The 15,126-nt window shown below is 39.9% G+C and overlaps 1 pseudogene; it reads left to right on the forward strand.

Annotated features, from left to right (window-relative positions):
* The first annotated feature begins 11,674 nt into the window (after nucleotides 1-11,674).
* Nucleotides 11,675-13,305, forward strand: LOC115669564 (acid beta-fructofuranosidase 1, vacuolar-like; annotated as a pseudogene).
* The last annotated feature ends 1,821 nt before the right edge of the window (nucleotides 13,306-15,126 follow it).

Below are 15,126 nucleotides of genomic sequence, written 5' to 3' on the forward strand. Positions count from 1 at the left end.
TGCTGGGGTATCAACACAACTGGTCTGATGAATAATGCCATGATCAAAGAGATACCGTTGAAACTGACCTTCAGTGTACTCAGTGCCATTGTCACTGCGAAGAATTTTCACAGTGGCGTTGAATTGAGTTTGAATCATTTTGTGAAAAATTTGAAAATAACGAAAAACGTCACTCTTATGCTTCAACAAATAAACCCATGTTGCACGAGATTGACAATCGATAAAAGTAACAAACCATCGATGACCAGAAATAGAAGTACATCGGGAAGGACCCCACACATCAGTATGAATCACATGAAAAGGGAAACGACTTTTATTATTTGAAGATGAATATGTAGAACGAGTTTGTTTAGCAAAGACACAAGCTTCACAAAAAAACTCATCTTTATTACAAGCTGAAACGAGACGGCCTGATTTTGGGGAGACTTTTGTGATCCGAATTTCAAAACACTTCCTTCTTGAAAGTTGTTCCAAACATCTTGAAGTTTTACATACTTTAATTTCAGAATTTTTGGAGTTGATATGAGTAGCATAATGGCCTGATTTTCGGACCGTGTGAAACTGCTCAGAATGGGTATTTCGGTGATGTTCACACCGTATTTATTTTCTACAAGATTTTCTGGGCCGATTTTGGAAAAGTTTCCTTCATAAAAGTTGTTGAGAACGTCCTTTTCTATAATGCATATAAATTTGGGAATTTTCCAAGATGATTTGGATTCTGGACAGAGCTTACTTTGAGAAACAAGAATGCTGTTCCAGCGAACCGTTTTTAGTCTGTTTTTGAGGTACTAAAAATGATGTTTACGGAGAGATTCAGATTTCGTGTTCTTCATGAAGAATTTTTGTTAAGGCCTTGTTTATGACATATTCAAATTTGAGAATTTGTGAAGTCCATTTACTATGTTTTCAAGTCCGATTTCGTGAACAGTGCAAAGCTATCCGGTTTTGTCAGATTTCAAAGATTCAGTATTTTCTATATGAGAACGTTGGAATTTGGACTTGGTGTCTTCTGGTGACTTAAAGCATACGTTTTGAGCTTTCAAATGAGATATTTTATGCTTTGATTGGAGGCCGTCTCAGGGGGAAAACGAGAGTGAACCGAGAGAGAGCCGAGACAGGGAAAGGAAGAGAGAAATCATTAGTGGCTTGGATTCATTGTGCTCTCTTCATCGTGATCCTTTGGCTATAGTTCATTAATGAACTTTAATGCTATCCATCATGACCTTAGACTTTGGAGGCCTCTTCATCACGACAAGCATTAATAATCTTGAGTGAGGAGCAAGTTTGGGGTTTGATAAATTGAAAGAGGCCATTCGGCCAAGAGAGAAAGAGAGGGAGTAGCCGTGAGAGAGAGAGAGAGAGAGAGAGAGAGAGAGAGAGAGAGAGAGAAAGAGGAGAACCAATGAGGAAGAGATAATGTTAGCCTCTTCATCATTTTAGTCCATTAATAGCTTTTAATGGCATTAAATACAAGCCATCATGACTTTTGACTATTGTGCACATTAATACTTGGCTTCTTCTCCAAGCCTATTTGGCTATAAGGAAGCAAGAAACCTCACGTGAAATCCCCCCCTTCTCCTCTCTCACGCCAACCTCACCATCATCTTCTTCTTCCTTTGTTTCTTGTTTCTCACTTTGGCCGAGAAGCTCACGCCCAAAACAATCCCGAACCGGCCCGTGTCTCTTCTCGTTCCTACCCAAGAGCCCATGGTTTGGCCTTCGTAGGCCTAGGTTTGCTTGGCCAAGCAAGAAGGAAGTAAGGAGAAAGCCCGAAATTTCCCGAGCTCGCCCGTCTCGAACCCCGTTCTCTAGTTTTGTTTGTCGTTGAGTAAGCGAATTCCCTAATACCGGGAAAGGAAGTTGCGATACGTTGTAACATGGGTTGGTTGGCCCGTTTCTTGGTTTCATGGTTGTTCGTTGTTTCTTATCTAATGATGTTCGCGTGTGATACTCACGTTTGATGTTTGTTTTGTTGGTTTCGTAGCATGACTTTGCTATTTGAAATGCCATTGATACCGGTACGGTAAGAATCGACTTGTGTGAACGACGATTGTCTCGTCCTCGCTTGATATTAGTGTTTTCACTTGCTGAGTCTCCCCGACTCATCCCCCGTTGTTTCCCCTTTTTCAGGTCCGTAGGATGGCATCTCCCCCAGCTCGTGTTGGCAATCCCGTGGAGCAGAGAGCCGAAGTGCTCACCGTGATAGATGTCAGAGAAGACCGCGCCTATCGCCGAATCACGACGCTTGTGATATACGATGAGGGCCTAACAGACTTGGTGCCTCAGGGCGGGTCGGCTCCGGGATAAAGCCACGGGTGGGATGTGAGATGGCCAGGCGGACGGGACCGGGGTGGAGGTGAAGAAGCGAGTAGCGAGAAGCCGTAGTGGGTATAGGATAACCCAAGTCAAGATTTGCTATTTATAGTCGGCTATGAAATATGTGTTGTTTGCCATGGCCCGAAGGGCTTGTTAAAACATTTTTGTATGCATTGTAAACATAAGGCTTGCTCATGATGCTTCTTGTCTTATTTCCGCTGTGTATATTGATTGTGATTGTCCCGAGAAATGCTTCCGCTCGTGTGTAACGAAAGATAATAATGAACGGGACGTCACGTTAATGACCCCGAGGTGGGGGCGTTACAGTTAAGGCGGGGAAAAATGAATTAGCTGTCATGATATTATTTTCCAGTGTGATGAAATAGTGTTACGCGATTAGATCGGATCATTCACCTTAATTGAAAACTTATAATAGGGCCATGCTAGGAAGACGGTGCCATCAAGTGATGGAGAAATGATGACCACACATTTCAAGTGTGGGATTTTGGCAACCATAATATAGAATTTCCAAAATCAATAGTTAAGAATGCCCCTTATACTTTGTGTTTGGTAGTGAGGCTAAAATTTAGGATATGATAACATTTATCTTATCATGTGTTTGGTTCATACTCAAGATTGGATAAAGCCGAATATATGGGGATATAGCCTGAATGAAATTATCCCGGGAAAAGGTGGGATAAAGGTGGATAGGATTTCTCATATGTATGGTATAAAAGCTATTTTCTCGAAACAAACCTTTTAAATAATAAAAATAAATTAATATTTAAATATAAAATAATATTTGAATTATAATTTTAAAAAGATAATTTAGACTAACAAAAAAAATAATTTTAGCCTGTATATATTCCTATATTATTTATATAATTGAATTGCTTTCTACTCTATAATATATATTTAATATCTATATCATTACATAATTTAGGTATAATAGTATAGTTTATAAGTTGATAAAATTTTTATAAAGGATTGATGGAAGGGAATAAAAAAAATTAAAAAAGAGATGGGAAAAATTTTAAAAAAAATTGAGTAAATAAAAATGAGGTAGAAGAACCCAGATTTTAATGATTTTAATAAACAAATTCAAATTTGAAAAGAATCTTTCTAATTCTCGAAAAATGAGGGGTAATGAAATTTCTAAAAAAACCTACCCTCTCTCGTATCCTACTCCTATGTATCTCTGGTTCACATTGAAACTTCACGACTCCGTAGTTTTTTAGTTCATGTTAAAGTTCCATGAAAATGACGAGGGAGTCCAAGTACTATACTTTTCGTAATCACAAAAGTGAATGATCATATTTTTACTCTCTTACTAGATTTGGCAATGAATTATGAGAGATTTTTACAATATTCGTTTATGCAATTTTAGATTCATTTATATTGACATGTCATAAATAACAAATAATGGACGTGATAAAATATGACAATATCCGATTTTATTACTGTGATTCACCAAACATTAGATATGATATAACAAAATCCTTAGATTTCATATCCTATCTGATCTAATCATATCGTGGTTAGAAATCCGGACAACCAAAAGCAAGGCCATGCTAGGAAGACGGTGCCGTCAAGTGACAAAGAAATGCTGACCACACATTTCAAGTGTGGGATTTTGGAAACCAGAATATAGAATTTCCATAATCAATTGTTAAGAATGCCCCTTATACCGTAAAATCACAAAAATTAAGGTCGAAAAGAAAACTAATATGTGGAATCTAATCATTTAGCACGATAGAAAACAAAAGTTAACGCAAAACCAACTTTTCATGTCAATTTTAGATTCCGTGCCGTGTACCAAGATTGATTTGTAAAATGTCACGCAAAATCTCCAAAAGGAAAATGAAAATTTTAATTGGATTTAAGAAGTAAAAAATTAAATGGAGCTAATTCTAGCTAAGTAACGACATCAAATGCATAGGGATAGTATACTTTATTATGGTCGGCGAGGGACGTGAGGGTCGAGCCCTCGGTGGATCTGGCGAGGGTGAGTTGCCCTCGCCCAGGCCTACCTCGTCGGTAATAATGAAAAGAAAAAGTAAAGAAAAAAATAAAAATTAAAGGAAAAGAAATTAATAAAAAAATTTAAAAAATTGATTATGTTAGCATTTTCGGACCAAAATTGGCCGGAAGGATTACATTGGCAATTTGTCAAAAGATTTAGGGTTAAATTGGCCAATTTGAGAGATTATGACTGAATTGGCATTTGTACAATTGATGTAGCATCCATCGATTCTTAATTACTCTCTTTCTAACGATACACGTAGAGAAACGAAAGCAATTTTTGTTTCGGTCACAAGAGAAAGTGAAAGTAATTAACACTCAACATATCTAAATTGTAATCCAAAGGAGCTCATCATCTCTTGCATGATGCTATTTGCGTGAGCTATTCATATTAGAGTTAGTATGGTAGATTAATGAATGAAACTCTGGTAAGTCACACAGATAAATGTTAGTAAGTCATATAAGAGTTGATAAATTAAAGAGTTGGTAAACGACTACATCAGTTAATAAATTTAAAAAAATCAAATAAACTTTGGTATGTATTTCGGTGATTACTGATTAGTATGTCTATCAAATAAAAATTTGTAAATTCATATAAGAGTTAGTGAATTTAAGGCATTACTAAGAAGGCAATAAAAAGTTGGTGAAATATAAAAAAAGTCAGTACTTTGTAAATTGTCAAAAAAAATTATAATTCAATAGAAGCATTTTTAAATTATCTAGAAATTACCAAAACATATAGAATTAGATTAGTAGAGAATGATGGAATATGTAAAACAGAAGACAAGGGAAGAGTGGAGGAACAATTGATAGACCCTTTTCCAGTGATGGAAGAGAGGGTTCCATTAGCTACACGAACTTTATCTCTACCGGAAGTAGGGGTATACTGATGAAAGAGACTAGAAGAACCTGTCATATGATCTGTAGCCCCTGTATCAATGATCCATGGGCTGGAAACAGCAGATGTATTAAACCCCCCAAAGAAGATACCTGAAGTGGCTAGATTTGAAGCAAAATGGGAAGACGAATTGACAACTGTGGAGGAAGCAGCAGTAGTAGAAGCTTTCAGTAGACGTCGAAATGCCTGAAGTTCTTCCTGGGATAAACCGATATCAGTAGTAGGTGTAGCAGTAACAGTTTTAGTATGGTTTGCTTTGTTTTTTGTCTTTCTCTATGCCTTTTTCTCCTCAAAATCTGCAGGTTTTCCATGTAACTTCCAGCAGATAGCCTTAGTATGATAAGGCCTATGACAATATTCACACTTCACAACTTCCTTAGGGGTATCATTAAATCGAGAGAATGAACCAGATTTAGTAATAGTGCCGCACTAATTTGTAAAGCGAGATCGATCAATAGTAGAGGATCGGAGCATTCTTTGTCCTACGGCTTTCTTCCGAGTGAACTAGGGCATAAGACTGTTCCAGAGTGGGGAATGGAGACCGGCTAAGGATTTGAACACGTATCTGATCATAATCAACATTCAATCCTGCCAAGAAATCATAAACTCTGATCTTGTCCACATGGTTCTTGTAGGCAGCAATGTCTGTAGCATTAGTTGGTTGATAATCGGTATAATGATCTAGCTCTTGCCATAAACTCCGAAGCTCAGTATAATATTGAGATATAGTCATCTCCTTCTGAGAAGTGTCATGAACCTTTTTTTGAAGTTCATACACCTGTGCATCATTCCCGATTTGACCATAAGTATCCCTAGCAGCTGACCAAATTTGCGCCGCAGAATCAAGAAGCAAATATCCTTTTGTAATATGTGGCTGCATCGAGTTAAGCAGAAAAGACATTACCAAAGAGTCATTCGAGATCCACTTGTCTTGAGTAGCACCCGATGTTTCCGGCTTCACAGAAGTGCCGTTGATATGACCTGTAAGCCTACGGCCTGCAATGGTCAAGAATACAGATTAAGACCATATCAAATAATTTGTGCCGTCGAGCTTCACAGAGATTATAGCAAAAGTAATATAATTTGTACGGCCATCTCCTGTAGGTGGAGGGTTCTCAACTGAACCGTCAGACATTGTGTCACTGGTAATAAAGATGAGTTTTTTTGAAAACTTGAAAAAAATCGATAATTATAATTTATCCCAAAGAATCTGAAAAAATATGGTGGTCCACGAACTGCAGTGCTTTGGTCTTCACACACGAGAGAATTGTAGGCCAACGGCAAGGCAGAAACAATTCCAGACAAAAAGATCCAAAAAATCGCAGAAGAAGTTGAACCACCTATCGCGGACTGCAAAGAAATTTTAGTTATGTCATAGAGGTGAAGTTTAGGGCAGATACTAGATTCAAAGAATCACCTCATTAGTGCTGCCCTACACTGTGAAAGAGAGCAAAGGAGAAGATGAGAAGGAACTGCGGTGGGAGAGAGTGAAGGCGTGAAGAGAGGAAAAAGAAAGGTTACGCAGAGGAGAGATTAGGGTTAAGGTTTCAGTTCAGATTTGGCTTTGATACCATGTTAAGAGGAAAAACTGAACTGAATGCTTGGTTAGGTCTATGTGACCCCAAGCTATCTATTTATAATAAAGCCAAAAAGGCCAAAATTACAATATTACCCTTATTGCTGCAATATATAAAATAATAAAGGAAATAGACAAATATACCCCTATTAGCCAAGTACTCTCAACAAATCTGATCATTTGTCTTTCTAGGAATTGTTAAGAATGTGATTCAAATCACTAACGGCTAGTAGGAAGTGGTCTTGGTGATCTTTTTAGTAAATCCCATGATTGTAGGAACTGTCATTAGTGATCCTTGTTTAGTGGGAACATGATCCCACGTTATCACGTTTTGTTCTATTTTCTAGGAGTTCAGTTATTTGAATTTAGCTATTTATTAGCTTGTTCCTCTGTTATGTTGATGTGTGTGTTTTCGAATTATTGAATAAAAAGGATCACTTTGTTCTTGCATTGTGTTATCTTTTTCATATCTTCTATCGCCTTTAAAGCTCTTTTACTTTAACATTTTGGTATCAGAGCCAGGTTATTCTTTCTGACTTGAACAGCAATGGCCTCATTAGGATCCAACTCAATGCAGTAAATGATTCCAGTCTTCAAGGGTGAGAATTTCAATTTCTAGAGGACCAAGATGAGGACACTTTTCAAGTCTCAGGAGCTTTGGGAGGTGGTTGAAGATGGGTATAGTGAGATTGATGATGAAGCAAAGTTGAGGGAGAATAGAAAGAAAGATGCAAAAGCACTTTTTTTCATTCAGCAAGGACTTCATGAAAGTGTTTTCTCAAGAATTTTAGCAGCAGAAAGTGCAAAGGAGGCGTGGGAGATTCTGAAAACTGAATTTTAGGGATCATCCAAAGTCATTACGGTCAAGCTCCAATCATTGAGAAGGGAGTTTGAGACACTGTCAATGCAATCCAACGAATCTGTTCAGGACTTTCTATCGAGAACAAAAGTAGTTGTCAATCACATGAAGTCGTATGGAGAGAATATCACGGATGGGACTGTTGTTGCAAAGATCTTGAGAAGTCTCACTCCAAGGTTTGATCACGTGGTTGCAGCAATTGAGGAGTCAAAGGATCTGTCAGTCTTCACTGTGGATGAACTCATGGGGTCACTGTAGGCACATGAGGATCGATTGAACAGATCACAAGAGAAGAGTGAAGAAAAAGCCTTTGCCGTGAGAGATTCTACTCAAGATGAACGGAGAAACAACAGTAGCAGCAGACGAAGAGGACGTGGCGGTTCAAGAGGAAGAGGTAGAGGCAGAGGTTGGGTGGAGCAAAGGAAATGTTACACGTGCGGCAAACAAGGTCATCTTGCAAGAGACTGCAGAAGCAGTCAAGCTGAATTTGCTGCTGAGGAAACTGAAGCAACAGAAGAAGACTTTCTGTTCATGGCGTTAATGGAGCATGGAAAGGAAGAAAAAGCTGTATGGTTCATAGATAGTGGTTGCTCTAACCACATGACTAGGATGAAGGAGATGTTTAGAGAGCTTGATGAAACTCAAAGAAGGGTGATTCGTTTGGGGAACAACAAGCAAATCCAAGTAGAGGGAAAGGGTATAGTTGAGGTAAAGTCTATTTCTGGGAAAAGTAAACTCATTTCTAATGTTCTATATGCTCCAGAGTTGGCCCACAATCTCTTGAGTGTGGGACAGCTTTTACTTAGTGGTTTTACTATTTTATTTGATGAAACATGCTGCACTATTACTGAGAAAGCAACAGGTCATGTTTTGGCCAAAGTAAATATGGCTGAAAACCACATGTTCCCCTTAGTTTTCAGCAAACTGGAAAGTCACGCAATGGTCACTATGTCTAAGAATGCCACTCAACTTTGGCATCTTCGATATGGTCACCTAAACACAGCTGGATTGAGGTTGCTGACTCAAAAGGAGATGGTAAGTGGTCTTCCACGAATTGAAACAGCTGAGGCAGTATGTGAGGGATGCATGTATGGGAAGCAAAGCAAGAGGCCGTTCCCTGTTGGTCAATCCTAGAGAGCAACTAAGCCGTTGGAGCTTGTACATGCTGATTTGTGTGGCCCCATGAGGACTGAGTCATTAGGTGGCAGTAAATATTTTCTACTGTTTGTCGATGATTACAGTAGGATGAGCTGGGTGTATTTTCTCAAATTTAAGTCAGAAGCCTTTGAGCAATTCGTCAAGTTCAAGGCTCTTATGGAAAAGCAGAAGGGGAGCAACCTGAAGACATTGCGCACTGACAGAGGAGGAGAGTTCACTTCTGGAGAGTTCAATCAATACTGTGAGAAGCATGGAATACACAAAGAGCTGACTGCACCCGACACTCCAGAGCAAAACGGAGTAGCGGAGAGGAAGAGCAGAACAATTGTTGAAATGGCAAGAAGTATGCTAAAGAGTAAGGGGCTACCTGATAGATTTTGGGTGGAGGCAGTGACTACTGCCATCTATTTGATCAATATCTCACCAACAAAAGCTGTTCTTAACAAAACTCCCTATGAGGCCTGATCAGGTAAAAAGCCTTCAGTTGAGCATCTTAAAATTTTTGGGTGCATTGTGTATGTAATGATTAATGCACATGAAAGACATAAGCTAGAAGGAAAATCAATTAAGGGCACTTTTATTGGTTATTGCTCACAAACTAAGGCTTATAGGGTCTATAATCGAGCAACTGGTAAAGTGATTATAAGCAGGAACACAGTGTTCAATGAGGAAGACTGTTGGCAATGGGAAGACAAAGGAAAAGCTCCTGTATTTCAGATCAAAGATGGTGAAGAAGTACATAGCAGGGAGACTAGAAGCATGACCACGTCAGAATCAAATTCAGTTGCGAGTCCAGATGGCTCAAACTCAGTGGGCAGACCAATTCGCATGACCTCAACTCACTAGGGCAGCAGCTCAAATTCGTCTAACAATGGTGCAGGTTCCACAGATGGAGATACAGACAATGATGATGATGATAGTGAGACACCACCTATGAAGTTCAGGTCACTTAGAGAGATCAATGAGTCATGCACATTTGCTCTCTATGTAGCTGAACCCTCCTCATATGAAGAAGCAACAGAAAAGTCAGAGTGGAGACTAGCAATGGAGGAGGAAATGTCAGCAATTGAGAAGAATGAAACCTGGAGTTTGGTTGATCTACCAAAGAATAAGAAAGCCATAGGTTTGAAATGGGTATTCAAAACCAAATATAATCCAGATGGAACTCTACTAAAGCATAAGGCAAGGCTAGTGGTGAAGGGCTACTCACAAAGGAAAGGGATAGATTTTGAAGATACCTTTTCTCCTGTGGCAAGGTTTGAAACAATTTGAGTGGTACTATCAATAGCGGCATTTCTCAAGCTTTGTGTTTATCAATTTGATGTCAAGTCTGCCTTTCTTAATGGAGAACTAAGTGAGGAAGTTTATGTAGCTCAGCCTGATGGGTTTGTTAATCAAGAGAGTCCAGATAAGGTCTATAAACTTAAGAAAGCCTTATATGGACTTAAGCAAGCTCCTAGGGCATGGTACATGAAAATAGATACATATTTTCTGCAATTTGGCTTTAAAAGAAGTGAAAATGAGCCAACGATGTACATTAAGAGCTGTGGGGAGTATGATTTTTTATTAGTATGTTTGTATTTGATGATATGATATATGTGGGGTCTAACAGCTCTTTAATTACAGAATTTAAAAGCCAAATTATGCAGAAGTTTAACATGACAAATCTGGGCAAGCTTCACTACTTCTTGGGAATGGAGGTAAGGCAATGTAAGGAGGGGATCTTCATAGCTCAAAAGAAGTATGCAATGGATCTTCTGAAGAAATTCAACCTGAACGGGTGCAAAGTAGTAGAGACACCCATGAATGTGAATGAGAAACTTCAGGAGGATGATGGGTCTGGAGCTGCTGATGCGCAGAAATTCAGAAGTTTAGTTGGCGGTTTAATTTATCTCACGCATACAAGGCCGGATATCATGTTTGCAGTGAGTTTGGTATCAAGGTTTATGCACAAACCAACAAAACACCATTATGGAGCAGCTAAGAGAGTGTTAAAGTATGTTGCAGGAACTTTAGAATTGGGGATTTGGTATTGTCAAACCAAATCTCTGAAACTGGAGGGTTATTGTGACAGTGATTGGGCAGGTTCATCAGTTGATAGAAAGAGTATAACAGGTTTTTGCTTTATACTTGGATCAGGAGTAGTCACATGGAGATCAAAGAAACAATCTACGGTTGCCTTATCATCGTGCGAGGCAGAATATGTAGCTGGAGGAGCAGCAGCGTGCGAAGCCGTTTGGATGAGAAAACTCTTGCTTGACACTGGTATGAAGCAAGAGGGGCAACCGAGATTCACGGTGTGATGGAGTTCAGCTATAGCTATGACAAAAACCCCGTCTTTCATGGTCGAGCTAAGCATATAGAAATAAAGCATCATTTTATAAGGGAGCTAGTAGCGAAGGAGGAAATCAGCTTGAAATTCTGCAATTCAGATGATCAGGTTGCTGACATCTTCACAAAGGCGTTGTCATATTCCAAGTTTAGTTACTTAAGAAGCAAGCTTGGGATGGGGGAGTTTGAATCAAGAGGGGGTGTTAGGAATGTGATTCAAATCACTAACGGCTAGTAGGAAGTGGTCTTGGTGATCTTTTTAGTAAATCCCATGATTGTAGGAACTGTCATTAGTGATCCTTGTTTAGTGGGAACATGATCCAACGTTATCACGTTTTGTTATGTTTTCTAGGAGTTCAGTTATTTGAATTTAGCTATTTATTAGCTTGTTCCTCTGTCATGTTGATGTGTGTGTTTTCGAATTATTGAATAAAAAGGATCACTTTGTTCTTGCATTGTGTTATCTTTTTCATATCTTCTATCGCCTTTAAAGCTCTTTTACTTTAACAGGAATGGGGGAAAAAAGGACCTGATACAAGCTGCTCCATATCCATTTGTGAAGACACAGAACCCAAAACTTGGCTAGCGGTGGTTTCTGCTGCATTGGCAGCTGCGGTGATCAGCTCATGTTTGCCGGCAAATGCCGATCTCAACAAATTTGAAGCAGTGACTGGTTGTGAGTTGGGGATAGGTTCCGCTCTGCAGTTCGGTCCAGCAGATCTCAGGTCATTCTCCTGTGCTTAGTTCATGATTGGAGAGCTCCCTTGGATTGTATTAAATGGATAGTACCCCTTCTTCTACCAAAACAACCCTGAAGGTCCAGAGTGCAGATGCAATAAAATGGTCTGGGGCCATGCCGTGTCTACAAACTTGATCCACTGGCTCCCCCTCCCTCTTGCCGTGGTGGCTGATCAGTGCCACGACACCAATGATGGCGCGTGGAGAAAATCAGCCACTATCTTGCCAGATGGCCAAGTGATTGTGCTCTACACTGGATCATCCAATGATTCAAGGCAGTACCAAAATCTCGTGTGCCCCGCCAATCCATCCGATCCACTCCTCATTAATTGGATCAAGTACTCTGGCAACCCTGTTATAGCTCCTCTTCCAGGTATTGACAAATTGGACTTCCGTGACCCTACGACTGCTCTGAACACTTCGGGAGGAAAATGGTGAATCATAATTGGCACTGAGGTCACTAATACAGGAATGTCATTTGTGTTCGAGACCGAGGACTTCAAGAAGTACGTGCTTTTGCCTGGTGTGCTCCATGCTGTTCCAAGGGACCGGCATGTGGGAATGAGTGGACTTATTTCCGGTCTTGGTGAACTCCGAAAATGGCTTGGACATGCCGGTTAATGTTCCAGGAGTGAAGCATGTGATGAAGGCTAGCGTCGATGAGGATTGGCATGATTACTATGCAGTTGGGGCTTATGATGTGAAGGCCTATACTTGGGTTTCGGACAGTCCTGAAACTGATGTGGGGATCGGGATTTGGTATGATTATGGTAATAAATATGCCTCAAAGACGTTCTATGACCACAACAACGGCAGGGGAGTCTTGTGCAGAAGGGATGGGCTTCACTTCAGGTTTTATTACTATTTCTGTTGACTTTTACAGTTGTGCTTGGACAGTCTACTTCCGGAGAATGAAATTGATTGAAATTAACCCCTAGCTGCTTCAAATCGGCCAGAATCAGGACATGGTTGTAGAACTTCTATTCAATTGATCAAAGCATTTCTGAATTTTGTAAGACTGTAGAAACATAGGTTGAACCGTGTTCACTGTTGTCTTGAGACTGGAAGCTAGAAATTATAAGAGACATCGAATGTGATATTTGGGGTCAATAAAGCTCAAGATCTTATCGATAAATCAATCACGATCATTTTACTGGCATCTATCAGGGAATTCCGAGGACCTTGGTGCTCGATAAAAGAGACGGGCACCGACCTACTTCAATGGCCAGTGGAGGAATTGGAAAGTTTAAGATTAAACGTTAAGGAATTTAGTGACATAGAGGTCAAAGCTGAATCCGTTGTGCCTCTAGATGTTGGAACCGCCACACAAATCTGTGCTGTTCAGTAGTTGCTATAGAAATTTGGTAAAGTCGAGAACTTCTTGTAAGCGATGAAAATTTTCGCGTAAACATCATGGCAGAATTTGAGTTTGATGAAGAGGTCCTAGAGACAACAACACCTGAAGTGGATGCCAATTTCGGTTGCGGCAGCCGGCGGCGGAGCCTGCCCGGCCCGGGCGCTCTTGGGCCTTACGACAGCCACGGCTTGCGCAGGCAAGAGCCTATCCGAGCAGACTCCTGTGTATTTCTACGTCGTTAAATGCCGGGACGGCAACCTCAAGACTTCAATCTGCACTGACCGATCTGTAGGGTTCATTAACAATAACAACGCAGCGGAATATAGAACCCTAGACAGGATCCATGTGTATATTGAAATCGAGACGGAAGTTCGATACGTACCTTTTGCAGATCGAAGATAAATCAGCAACTGATTGTGTCTGGATGAGCGCCCCAAGTGTTGCGCCTCTACCGGTATCCACACACACGAACGAAATTCTCCAACGATCCACGTGCTAGCGAAAGATCTTGAAGTTCCTTTTCTTGAACGCCTTTTGATTTTCGATACTCTATCGAAAAACCCTAGACAGAGAACGATTCTCTATCTATTTATACAGCCTCATTATCTAGCGGAATTAAAAGAAGTGGGCCGGGCTATTTGGGCCCGCCAAACCGTCCACCTTCAATCGTACGTTTAATCGTTATCTCATAACGCGTACGACCGCATAGATAATTTAAATAGGAGAATAAATTAAAATCTACTTCTTAAGTAGATCAAGGCGCATAGACAATATTAAGTCCGTTCGCTATTGTGTACGACCCTGTAGGTTCACTAAACATTAGCAGTGTGCCCAAAACTCTTTTGGCCCACAAGTCATAAGCGGTCTCTAGCAACACATTATGACTACCTAAGTATAGTGAAGATCGGTTTTCCGACACAACCTAATCCACAACTAATATTAGAGTATCAACCTTGATTGATTCTTAGGGCAGACCACTAACAATCTCCCACTTGCACTAGAACCAATCATATAAACTAAGTCTCTTTTGTCACTTGATTTCCGAGTTAAGCATAAGACAGGACAAGTGTCATCCTTATATAGCTTAAACTCATTTTCCCGATACCGCATGGTTAGATTGTCAAAACAAGTAGTTGACTCTTCAACTCACTTGAGCATGGCCATGCATTTCACAGTCTCAACTCTACGGGAGGCCAGGAAATCATACCTTCGTTATATGAGAGGGACAAATCCCATCTTGTCTACTCACATCACTCAGCACGCTTCATGACATACCCAGTCATTACCTTTATAATCACCTGTTACGGCTGACGTTTGGCAATGTTAAAGCATGCCAATCCACGTCTAGTAAACCATGGTAGACTCAGGTCAAAGAACTATACTCTATAGCTGTGATGAGAAATACTGATGACATTATATAACAATCCTACAGTATTCTCATAGCGGGTCAGTCCAATACAATGTTCTCCAACATGTATTCCATGTGATCAACTTTATATCTCTATATTCATGACCCGTGAAACTTGGTCATCAGTTGACTCACATGCTAGTCTCAAATGCCATTTGCGTCCCAATGCACAATGGCAATTGACTAGGGACATTTAGAATATGAATATTCACTCTATTAATAGAGTTTCACGATCAAATCACGTATTTGATGATCTATTAAGGATATTCGATATTCAGGGGATAAAGATTTCGCATTCAATTATATACTCAAATTAAATCGAAATCAAATATAATATATATATTATTAATGAACAATGAAAATGTATATCACATATACTCCCACTCACATCAAGACCAATCACTAATGTGTCTAAGGCCTAAAGCGTTACAATGACGCTTATGCTTAGGTTGTGGAAGAGCCT

This window comes from Syzygium oleosum, unplaced genomic scaffold (genome assembly GCF_021117445.2).
Source record: "Syzygium oleosum isolate NSW1041296 unplaced genomic scaffold, Sole_v2.1 Sole_v2.15, whole genome shotgun sequence".
Classification (NCBI taxonomy): Eukaryota; Viridiplantae; Streptophyta; class Magnoliopsida; order Myrtales; family Myrtaceae; genus Syzygium; species Syzygium oleosum.